Source organism: Globicephala melas, chromosome 18, assembly GCF_963455315.2.
Source record: "Globicephala melas chromosome 18, mGloMel1.2, whole genome shotgun sequence".
NCBI lineage: Eukaryota > Metazoa > Chordata > Mammalia > Artiodactyla > Delphinidae > Globicephala > Globicephala melas.
This window is the reverse complement of record NC_083331.1, coordinates 16,227,059-16,239,077: the sequence shown is the minus strand read 5'-3', so window position 1 is coordinate 16,239,077 and position 12,019 is coordinate 16,227,059. Positions and strand designations below refer to the sequence as shown.

General features: G+C 39.4%; 1 protein-coding gene and 1 long non-coding RNA gene across 3 annotated transcripts in view; one reads left to right on the top strand and one right to left on the bottom strand.

The window, feature by feature from the left end:
• Positions 1-12,019, bottom strand: part of LOC132593858 (uncharacterized) — a 116,047-nt gene that overhangs the window by 46,796 nt on the left and 57,232 nt on the right. For both annotated transcript variants that reach the window (XR_009559804.1, XR_009559805.1), the window contains one exon: positions 332-419. This is a non-coding gene — a long non-coding RNA (uncharacterized lncRNA). The remainder of the gene's footprint in view (positions 1-331; positions 420-12,019) is intronic.
• FAM124A (family with sequence similarity 124 member A) overlaps positions 1-12,019 on the top strand; it is a 108,558-nt gene that overhangs the window by 83,305 nt on the left and 13,234 nt on the right. The window lies entirely within an intron of this gene.

Sequence of the window (12,019 nt, the reverse complement as noted above, 5' to 3'; positions counted from 1 at the left end):
AAGCACCTTAAAATTCCCTTGATCAAAAGCGATCTTAGAAGATATGTATTTTTATCTCACATGTATTTATTCAGTATGACTTTGAGTGCCTGTTATGTGCAGATATGATTATTTTTAAAAATACTTATATAAGTACAGGTGCTAGAGGTCAATCGACCCAGCTCCTAAATACCTTACAGCACCAAGTAAAAATTTTACAGTTAAAGCCAGTTCCTTTAAATATGTAAATGTACTTCTGTGCAGAATGTTTGTTGTGGTGATATGTAAGCTCAGGTTCAACTGAGAAAGAGGCTTGAAAAAAAATAGAGGCTTAATAACAATAGATGCTTACTTCTCTCTCCTATGTATGGCAGCCCACAGTCCTCAGGGATCCAAGCGTCTTTTCATTCTGTCCTCCACCCTCTGGTTCAGAATGGCTGCTGGGTGGAATAGCAAATATTACTAGTCTTAAAAGAAAAAAAAAAGATAAATAACTTTATTAAAAAATAAGAACTTCTGTTCATCAAAAGACACCAAAAAAGAGTAAGATGGCAAGCCACAGACTGGATAATGATATTTACAATACATACATCCACGAAAAGAATCCAAAATATATACAAAGAGCAGGTGCTTCACTAAAGAGGGTATTCAAATGGCCAATAAAAAGATAATATCATTAGTCATCTGGCAAATGCCAATTAATAGCATGATGAAACACCATTACCTAACAATAAATGTTGGCAAGGATGTGAAGCAACTGGAATACTTATAAATTCCTGGTAGAATTACACATTTTGATGCAGTCAGTTTGGAAATTTGTTTGGAAGTACCTACTGAAACTAAAAATTGCTCACCCTGTGCCCCAGCAATTCCACTCCTAGTTATATGCCCAAGAGAAATGAGTGCATTTTGTTGAGTACGTGGTCAGATAAGGCTTCACAGCATCACGTTAGGCTTGGTCTCTGAAGATGAGCAGGTGTCTCTAGGCAGAAAGGCATCAGCAGCAGCATGAACTCAGTCATGGAGATATAAGCCAATCTGGTCTGTTTGGGAATGATGGCAGTTCCAAATGGCTGGATCGTGTAGGTTGCAATTCCAGAAAGACACAGGGCCTGAAGGAGTAGACAGGGTCTTGTAGAGCTTGCTAGTTAGTGTCTTCTGCCAGAAACATGGTCAGGTTTGTATTTAGAAAGGTCATTCAGAGAGGTGTGGCGGGGAGGCGGGAGGGGAAGCTGTATAACTGTTGGCAGGAAGACAGTCCAGGTGGATAGTTGTCACTTTGCTGCCATTTTGCCAATTCTGGAGAATAAGTTCTCTTCTTATATTCTGCATTATCCTGTCTTTCATTCTACGAGGAATGCAATTAGTATGTTGCTCTGATAATTCTTCAGGAAGTCTTACGATTACATAATGGCAGAGAGGAGAAGAATGGACAAATAACTGTCCAGCAAAGATTTGCTTAAACCACCATCCTATGTGGCTTAGAATCTCTTTGAAAATTTTCAGACTTCCAACCTAGAAATGTCACTGATTTGACAAAATGTACCCAGGCTTTGATTACTTTTAGAGTGAATCTTGCCTTTTTTCCCATAAGTCCTCCTCTCTTCCTACTAACCATTCGAAAAAGAACCCCAGTGTTCCAGTTCAGGAGGGTGACATAGGAGGATCCTGAACTCACTTCTTCTCACACCAAGTCTACAGCTAGATATGGAACAGTTTCTTCTAAAACTATCTGAGCAATTCCTACAAATTAGGTAGGAGAGGCTGAGACACAGTATCACCATGAACCCTGGCATGGTGACCCACAATCTGGAGGGCTCTCACAACTCCAAGCCTCTCCCTGAGGAGCAAAGGGTTTGAACCTCAACTTTTAAGGCCTGCACCTGAGAGACAATGACCTCTAACTTTGAGAACATCTAGCTTTGAAAGCCATTGGGGCTTGTTCCCTTGAGACCCAGAAGGTGATTGATAGTGATCTGGGAAACAGTTTTTGAAGGGCTTAGGTAGAATCACTCACCCCAGGGCCCAGAGCAGAGGCAGCCAACTAAAACGTACCCAATCTTCCTGTTAAAGCTTCAGCCCGAGGGGCAGGCATCTAATTAATACATATCCAGGGACTTACTGACACACTCTCCAAAACAGAGGTGAGCAGGTGCCATCTTTACAGTCTCCCTTGCTCCAAGCCGCTGGCATCTCCCAGAAAGGAGCTTGTGTACTCCTCTCATGTCCTGCTTTTTGCAGCTGCCACCCAGGGGACACCCCTTGATCACCTGGCTCTGGTGGACAGCAGGGCTTACACTCACAGGTACTACAGGATTGTAACAAATAGAGAAGACTTCTTAACCACCTAACCCCAGGGTACAGCAGAGAAGTAACAGACTTGAAAGTCCCAATCCTTCTATACAAGAAGCCTCTTATCTTCATAGCTGTGGCCTGTGGGCCAGGCTTCTTTCTAACTAACACACACATAGAGGGTGACTACAATTCTCTCCAGAGACCAGGGAAGCTGGCAAGTGTCATCTTCATGCTTTCCATATTCCCAGCCCCAAGTCGCCAGTGTCTGGGAGAGGTGGCTGATTTCTCTAGTGCATACATACCAACATGGAAAGTCAAAGAAACAGAAGAATATACTCCAAATGGAAGAACAAGATAAAATCTCAGAAAAAAACCTTAGTGAAATACAGATAAGTAATTTACCTGATGAAGAGTTCAAAATAATGGTCCTAAAGATGCTCATGAGTTCAGGAGAACATTTGATGAACAAAGTGAGAACTTCAACAAAAGATAGAAAATATAAGAAAGTACCAATGGAAGGTACAGAGCTGAAGAATATAGTAACTGATGTGAAAAATATACTAGAGGGGTTTAACAACAGACTAGAGGAAGCAAGAGAAAGGGTTAGTAAACTTGAAGACAAGGTACTGGAATTCATCAAATCAGAGAAAGAAAAAAAATGAAAAAGAGTGAAGATAGATTAAGGGACTTAAGGGACACCATCAAGCAGACCAACATTTGCATTATAAGGGTCCCAGAAAGAGGAGAGAGAGAGAAACAGGCAGAAAACTCATTTTAAATAATAGCTGGAAATATTCCTATCCTGGGGAAAGAAACAGACATCCAGGTCCAAGAATGCAGAGAATTCCAAATAAGATAAACCCAAAGAGACCCGCACTAAGACATATTACATGTAGTTAAAGTGTCAAATTTAAATGCAAGGAGAGAATCAAAATCAGCAAGAGAAAAACAATTTACATACAAGGGAACCCTCATAAGACTATCAGCAGATTTTTTCAGGAGAAACTTTGCCGGCCAGAAGGAAGTAGCATGATATTTTTAAAGTGCTGAAAGAAAAAACTGCAAACCAAGAGTATGCTAACAAGCAAAGCTGTCCTTCAGAATTGAGTTGATGTTTGTTAAGTCAACTCATTTTGCTATACACCTTAAACGTATATAGTAATGTATGTCAATTATATCTCAATAAAACTGGGGGGGGGGGAGAAATACAGGAGAGAGAAAGGGTTTTCCAGATGATCAAAAGCTAAAGGAGTTCAACATCACAAGACTGGCCTTACGAGAAATATTAAAGGTACTTTTTAAAGCTGAAACAAAAGTATGCTAATTAGTAACAGAAAAACATGAAAGTATAAATCTTACTGGTAAAGGTAAATTTATAGTAAAATTCAGTATAATCTAATGTTGTAAAGGTGATGGGTTAATCACTTATAAAGCTAGCATAACGGTTAAAAGACAAAAGTGGTAACAATAAATGTAACTACAATAATTTGCTAATGGATACACAAGATAAAAAGGTGTAAACTGTGACATCAAAATGTGAAAATGTAGAGCTTTCAAACTTAAGTTGTTATCAATTTAAAATAGACTGTTATAAATATAAATTGTTTTTTGTAAGCCTCATGGTACCCCAAAGCAAAAACCCATAGTATATACACAAAATATAAAGAGAAGGTAATCTAAGCATGCTAATGCAGGAAATTATCAAATTCCAAAGGAAGAGAGCAAGAAAAGAAGGAGTAGAGGAATTACAAAACAGCCAGAAAACAGTGAACAGAATGGCAATAAGTACATACCTGTTAATAATCACTTTAAATGTAAATGAACTGAATGGTCCAATCAAAAGACATAAAGTGGCTAAGTAGATTTAAAAAACAAGATACATCTATATGCTGCCTACAAGATACTTCAGATGTAGGAATACACATAGTTTGAAAGTGAAAGGATGGAAAAAGATATACCATGCAAATAAAAGACAAAAGAAAGCTGGGGTAGGTATACTTATATCAGACAAAATAGACTTTAAGAAAAAGACTAATTAGAGACAAGGTGATTTTGTAATGATAAAGGGATTAATCGAACAAAAGGATATAACATTTGAAAATAGCTATGCACCCAACATAGGAGCACCTAAATATATAAAGCAAATACTAACAAACATAAAGAAATATACAACAATACAGTATTAATAGAGGACTTCATGTTCACCAATGGTTCGATCATTCAGACAGAAAATCAATAAGGAAACATTAGCCTTAATGACATGTCATACCAGAGAACTTAACAGCTATATACAGAACATTCCATCCAAAAGCAACAGAATATATATTCTTCTCAAGCACACATGAATATTCTCCAGGATACATCATATGTTAGGCCACAAAACAAATCTTAATAAGTTTAAGATGACTAAAAATACATCAACTGTCTTTTCCAACCACAATGTTAGAAACTTGAAGTTAATTACAAGAAGAAAACTGGACAATTCACAAGTATATGAAGACTAAACAACATGCTACTGAACAACCAATGGGTCAAAGAAGAAATTAAAAAACAAATACTTTGAGACAACAAAATGGAAATGCAACATACCAAACTTATGGGATATAACAAGAGAATTTCTTGCTATAGAGGGGAGTTCGTAGTGATAAATGCCTACATCAAGAAACAAAAAAGATCTCAACCTATCTCTATACCTCAAGTAACTAGAAAAAGAACAAAGAAGCTCAAATTTAGTGGAAGGATGGAGATAACAGATCACAGTGGAAATAAATGAAATAGAGACAAAAAATAGAAAAGATTAACAAAACTAAGAGCCAGTTCTTTGAGAAGACAACAAAATTGACAGACCTTTAGCTAGACTCATCAAGAAAAGGAGAGGACTCAAGTCAGAAATGAAAGAGGAAAGATTAAAATGGATAACACATAAATACAAAGGATCATAAAGGACAACTATGAACAATTAGGTGCGAACAAATTGAACAGCCTAGAAGAAATGGATAAATTCCTAGGAACATACAACCTACAATGACTGAATCACTGAACAAATAGAAAATCTGAACAGACTGATTACTAGTAAGGAGACTGAATTAGTAATCAATAGTCTCCTAACAAAACTCCAGAGTCAGATGGCTTCCTAGTGAATTCTACCAAACATTTAAAGAAAAAATTAATGCCAATCCTTCCCAAACTCTATCAAAAAAAAAAAACAGAAGAGGAGGGAACACTTCCAAACTCATTTTACAAGGTCAGCATTACCCTGAAACCAAATCCAGACAAGGATGCCATAAGAAAAGAAAACTACAGGTCAATATCCCTGATGAACATAGATGCAAAAATCCTCAACAAAATATTAGCAAATTAATTCAACAATACATTAAAAGGACTGTACACCATGTTCAAGTAGGATTTATTCCACGGATGCAAGGATGGTTTGACATCTGCAAATCAATTGGTATGATACACCACATTATCAAAATGGAAGATAAAAATCATAATCTTATCTCAATAGATGCAGAAAAAGCATTTGACAAAATTCAACACTCATTTATGAAAAAAACTTTCAAGATATTGGGTATACACGGAACATACCTCAACATGATAAAAGCCACATATGACAAGCCGACAGCTAACTCAGTGGTGAAAAGCTGAAAGCTTTACCTTTATGATGAGAAACAAGATAAGGATTCCAACTCTCACCACTTTTATTCTATGTATTATTGCAAGTTCTAGCCAGGGCAGTTAGGCAAGAAAAAGTTATAAAAGCCTTCCAAGTCAGAAAGACAGAAGTATTCTAAGAACTCATTTATGACTAAGGATGTTAACCATTTGTCATGTAGTGTAAATGAAATGCCATATTTTATTGCCATCAATTTACTATGGTGTTTTGTATTTTGGTTTTGTATTAAAATATAATCATGTTGTGTTTTTTTTAAAAAAAGGAGTAAAACTGTCACTATGTACAGATGAAATGCTATTATATAGAGAAAATCCAAAAGCCTGTGCTATAAAACTATTTGAATAAATTCAGTGAAGTTGCAGGATATAAAAATCAATATATCACTGGGGAACACAGATGCAAAAATCCTCAACAAAATACTAGCAAACAGAATCCAACAGCACATTAAAAGGATCATACACCATGATCAAGTGGGGTTTATTCCAGGAATGCAAGGATCCTTCAATATATGCCAAGCAATCAATGTGATAAACCATATTAATAAATTGAAGGAGAAAAACCATATGATCATCTCAATAGATGCAGAGAAAGCTTTCAACAAAATTCAACACCCATTTATGATAAAAACCCTGCAGAAAGTAGGCATAGAGGGAACTTTCCTCAACATAATAAAGGCCATATATGACAAACCCACAGCCAACATCATCCTCAATGGTGAAAAACTGAAAGCATTTCCACTAAGATCAGGAAAAAGACAAGGTTGCCCACTCTCACCACTCTTATTCAACATAGTTTTGGAAGTTTTAGCCACAGCAATCAGAGAAGAAAAGGAAATAAAAGGAATCCAAATCAGAAAAGAAGTAAAGCTGTCATTGTTTGCAGATGACATACTATACATAGAGAATCCTAAATATACTAAAAATCTGTTTTGTTTCTATACACTAATAGCAAACTATCAGAAAAAGAAATTTTAAAAAACACCATTTACAATTGCATCAAAAGAATAAAATACATAGGAATAAATTTATCCAAGATCAGTGATATATACATTGAAAACTATAAGACTTTGGAGGGAGGAATCAAGATGGCAGAAGAGTAGGAGGTGGAGCTTACCTCCTCCCACAAATACATCAGAAAACACCTACAAGTGGAATGATTCACACAGAACATCTACTGAATGCTGGCAGAAGACCTCAGACTTCAAAAGTCCAAGAAAACCTCCACATAACCGGCAGGACAAAAGAAAAAAAAAAAGAGAGTTGGGGGGAGCTTTCCAAGATGGAGGGAGAGTAGGAGAACGTGGAGTTCATCTCTCCCTACAAACACATCAAGAAAACATCTACAAATGGAACAGTTCTCACAGAGCACTTGCTGAACACTAGCAGAGGACCTCAGACACCTAAAAGGACAAGAAAGATCCCCACATAACTGGGTAGGATGAAAGAAATAAGGTAAAAGGAAGAGGAGAGGAAACAGGATGCAACCTGCACCCCTGGCAGGGAGCTGAAAGAGAGGTTCCCGCATCTGGGGAAGCCCCCTCACCACCTGGAAGATCAGCTGGGACAGAAGGGAGCCTCAGGGGCTTGGAGGAGAGCCCAGCAGCTGGTCTGTGATAGGACAGAGTGAGACCTACACAGATGGTCCATGCCACAGTCCTGCATGCCCCAGCCTGAGACAGGTGTCTGCCAGTACATGTGGGGGCTGGATGGTGGAATGTGAGGTTTGGAGAGCAGACCCGGGGGGAGACCAATGTTGGCTGTAAGGAGACAGACTGTGGGGACAGGAGTGAGGAGCTCCGCAACTGGGAATGCTCGTGGACAAAGCCCAGACCACCACAACAAAGAAGCACCATGGTTGAGTGACGTGCAAAGGGCAGGGCCACCATCACATCCTCTCTCCTCACACACCAGCCCCTGCCTCCATGGGCACTAGGGAGGGCTCCACCAGAGCCAGCTCACACGCCCCTGCCATGACCTCCCCTGCAACCCCCGTGCAAGCCTGGGTGACCCGCTCACCCTGCTTGCCACCTGATGGGCTTGCATGTTCCAGTCCCTACCCTAGCACCCTCCCACCTATGCAGCCTGCTCACCCCAATCACTGCCTCAGCTCCTTTCTGCCTGATAGGCTCATGTGCTCCGGCAACCTCTGGAGCAGACTCCAGTGGGAAGAACATATTCACAGGTGGGGCTGAAACCACACCTGAGCCCCAGGGGCCGTGTGACTAAGGAAGAAGAGCTGAAATCGCTCTTCAAGGCTGCACGAACCACAGAGTTACATCTCTGCTGGCAGCTTCCTAAATTCAGCACCTGTGAAACATCTGAAAGGACAACAAGCTCTCCTGCAGCTGGGATGGGTCTGGCTTCAGCAGCTGTGGGCTTTGTGGGCACATACATGTGTGAGTTGGTCCAGGCCAGAGTCTGAGCTGCCTCTATAGCTCTCACAGCAGGTCTAGGTGCATGACTACTGCAGTCCTGGGACCTGACCTCAGTGTATCTGCACCAGTGATCTGCTGAAAACACCTGAGAGTCACCAGGGCCAGTTGCCAGCATCCCCACAGTAAGGGCAGACTGAAAGCAGTGTCAACAACAGTGTACTTTGTGAGTCCGCACAATGGGCAAAAGGGGGCACAACAGAGCACATTCACAGGTGAACAGCTCCAGAGCAGGAATACTCAGTGGCTTGAATCCCAGTGGGAGTGCTCCAGTCCCACCTGCCTCACACCGCAGATCAGAAACACAGCTAAGAAACAGATCTGGGGGCCTCTACTCCAAAAACTAGGGAGCAGACCCTGCCCCTGACAGGGCAGTGACAACCACAGAGCAAAGGGGAGGCCCCGCTCAATATCCAGTGCAGGCTGTGGTCACCACAACACCAATCAAACCCCCTGTCAAGGGGATAATGGCAAAGCCTCTGAACCAGCCTCACCCACCAGGGGTCAGACACCAGAAACAAGGAATTACGATCCTGGAGCCTGCGGAAAGATGACCACAAACACAGTAAGTCTGACAAAATGAAAAGACAAAGAAATACGTTGCAGACAAAGGAGCAAGATAAAAACCTACAAGAACAACTAAATGAAGAGAAGGCAATCTATCTGAAAAAGAATTCGGAGTAATGATAGTAAAGATGATCCAAGATTTCAGAAAAAGAATGGAGGTGCAGATCAAGAAGAAACAAGAAACGTTTAACAAAGACCTAGAAGAAGTAAAGAACAAACAAACAGAGATGAACAATACAATAACTGAAATGAAAAATACACTAGAAGGAATCAACAGAAGAATAACTGAGGCAGAAGAATGGATAAGTGACCTAGAAGACAGAATGGTGGAAATCTCTGCCACGGAACAGAATAAAGAATGAAAAGAAAAGAGTACAGTCTCTCAGACCTCTGGGACAACACTAAATGCACCAACATTTGAATTATAGGGGTCCCAGAAGAAGAAGAGAAAAAGAAAGGGTCTGAGAAAATATTTGAAGAGATTATAGTCGAAAACTTCCCTAACATGGGAAAGGAAATAGTCACCCAAGTCTAGAAAGTGCAGAGTCCCATACAAGATAAACCCAAGGAGGAAAACGCCAAAACACATATTAATCAAACTAACAAAAATTAAACACAAAGAAAAAATATTAAAAGCAGCAAGGGAAAAGCAACAAATACAAGGGAATCCCCATAAGGTTATCAGCTGATTTTTCACCAGAAATTCTGCAGGCCAGAAGGGAGTGGTGTGATATATTTTAAGTGATGAAAGGGAAAAACCTGCAACCAAGACTACTCTACCCAGCAAGGCTCTCATTCAGATTCAGCAAAGAAATCAAAACTTTACAGACAAGCAAAAGCTAAGAGAATTCAGCACCACCAAACCAGCTTTACAACAAATGCTAAAGGAACATTTCTAGACAGGAAACACAAGAGAAGAGAACAAAAGAGGAAGGGAAGAAAAACGACCTACAGAAACAAATCCAATGATCTATATTTCTGTTTTTGTGCCAGTACCATACTGTCTTGATTACTGTAGCTTTGTAGTATAGTCTGAAGTCAGGGAGCCTGATTCCTCCAGCTCCGTTTTTCTTTCTCAAGATTGCTTTGGCTATTCTGGGTCTTTTGTGTTTCCATACAAATTGTGAAATTTTTTGTTCTAGTTCTGTGAAAAATGCCAGTGGTAGTTTGATAGGGATTGCATTGAATCTGTAGATTGCTTTGGGTAGTACAGTCATTTTCACAATGTTGATTCTTCCAATCCAAGAACATGGTATATCTCTCCATCTATTTGTATCATCTTTAATTTCTTTCATCAGTGTCTTATAATTTTATGCATACAGGTCTTTTGTCTCCTTAGGTAGGTTTATTCCTAGGTATTTTATTCTTTTTGTTGCAGTGGTAAGTGGGAGTGTTGTCTTAATTTCATTTTCAGATTTTACATCATTAGTGTATAGGAATGCAGCCTCTTCCATAAGTGGTGCTGGGAAAACTGGACAGCTACATGTAAAAGAATGAAATTAGAACACTCCCTAACACCATACACAAAAATAAACTCAAAATGGATTAAAGACCTACATGGAAGGCCAGACACTATCAAACTCTTAGAGGAAAACATAGGCAGAACACTCTATGACATAAATCACAGCAAGATCATTTTTTGACCCACCTCCTAGAGAAATGGAAATAAAAACAAAAATAAACAAATGGGACCTAATGAAGCTTAAAAGCTTTTGCAAAACAAAGGAAACCATAAACAAGACGAAAAGACAGCCCTCAGAGTGGGAGAAAATATTTGCAAATGAAGCAACCGACAAAGGATTAATCTCCAAAATTTACAAGCAGCTCATGCAGCTCAATATCTAAAAAACAAACAACCCAATCCAAAAATGGGCAGAAGACCTAAATAGACATTTCTCCAAAGAAGCATACAGATTACCAACACATGAAAGAATACTCAACATCATTAATCATTAGAGAAATAGAAATCAAAACTACAATGAAATATCATCTCACACCAGTCAGAATGGCCATGATGAAAAATCTACAAACAATAAATGCAGGAGAGGGTGTGGAGAAAAGGGAACTCTCTTGCACTGTTGGTGGGAATGTAAATTGATACAGCCACTATGGAGAACAGCATGGAGGTTCCTTAAAAAACTAAAAATAGAACTAGCATATGACCCAGCAGTACCACTACTGGACATGTACCCTGAGAAAACCATAACTCAAAAAGAGTCATGTACCACAATGTTCACTGCAGCTCTATTTACAATAGCCAGGACATGGAAGCAACCTAAGTGTCCATCGACAGATGAATGGATAAAGAAGATGTGGCACATATATACAATGGAATATTACTCAGGCATAAAAAGAAACAAAGTTGAGTTATTTGTAGTGAGGTGAATGGATTTAGAGTCTCACAGAGTGAAGTAAATCAGAAAGAGAAAAACAAATGCTGTATGCTAACACATATATATGGAATCTAAAAAAAAAAAAAGGTCATGAAGAACCTAGGGGTAAGACGGGCCTACTAGGGAATGGACTTGAGGATATGCGGAAGGGGAAGGGTAAGCTGGGACAAAGTGAGAGAGTGGCACAGTCATAGATACACTACCAAATGTAAAACAGATAGTTAGTGGGAAGCAGCCGCATAGCACAGGGAGATCAGCTCAGTGCTTTGTGACCACCTAGAGGGGTGGGATAGGGAGCGTGGGAGGGAGATGCAAGAGGGAAGAGATATGGGGATATATGTATATGTATAACTGATTCCCTTTGTTATAAAGCAGAAACTAACACACCACTGTAAAGCAATTATACTCCAATAAAGATGTTTAAAAAAACAAACCCAAAACGGTTAACAAAATGGCAATAGGAAAATACATATTTATAATTACCTTAAATGTAAATGGATTAAGTGCTCCAACCAAAAGATACAGACTGGCTGAATGGATACAAAAACAAAACCTGTATATATGCTGTCTACAAGAGACCCACTTCAGACCTAAGGACACATACAGACAAAGTAAGGGGATGAAGAAAGATATTCCATGCAAATGGAAATCAAAAGAAAGCTGGAGTAGTAATACTCA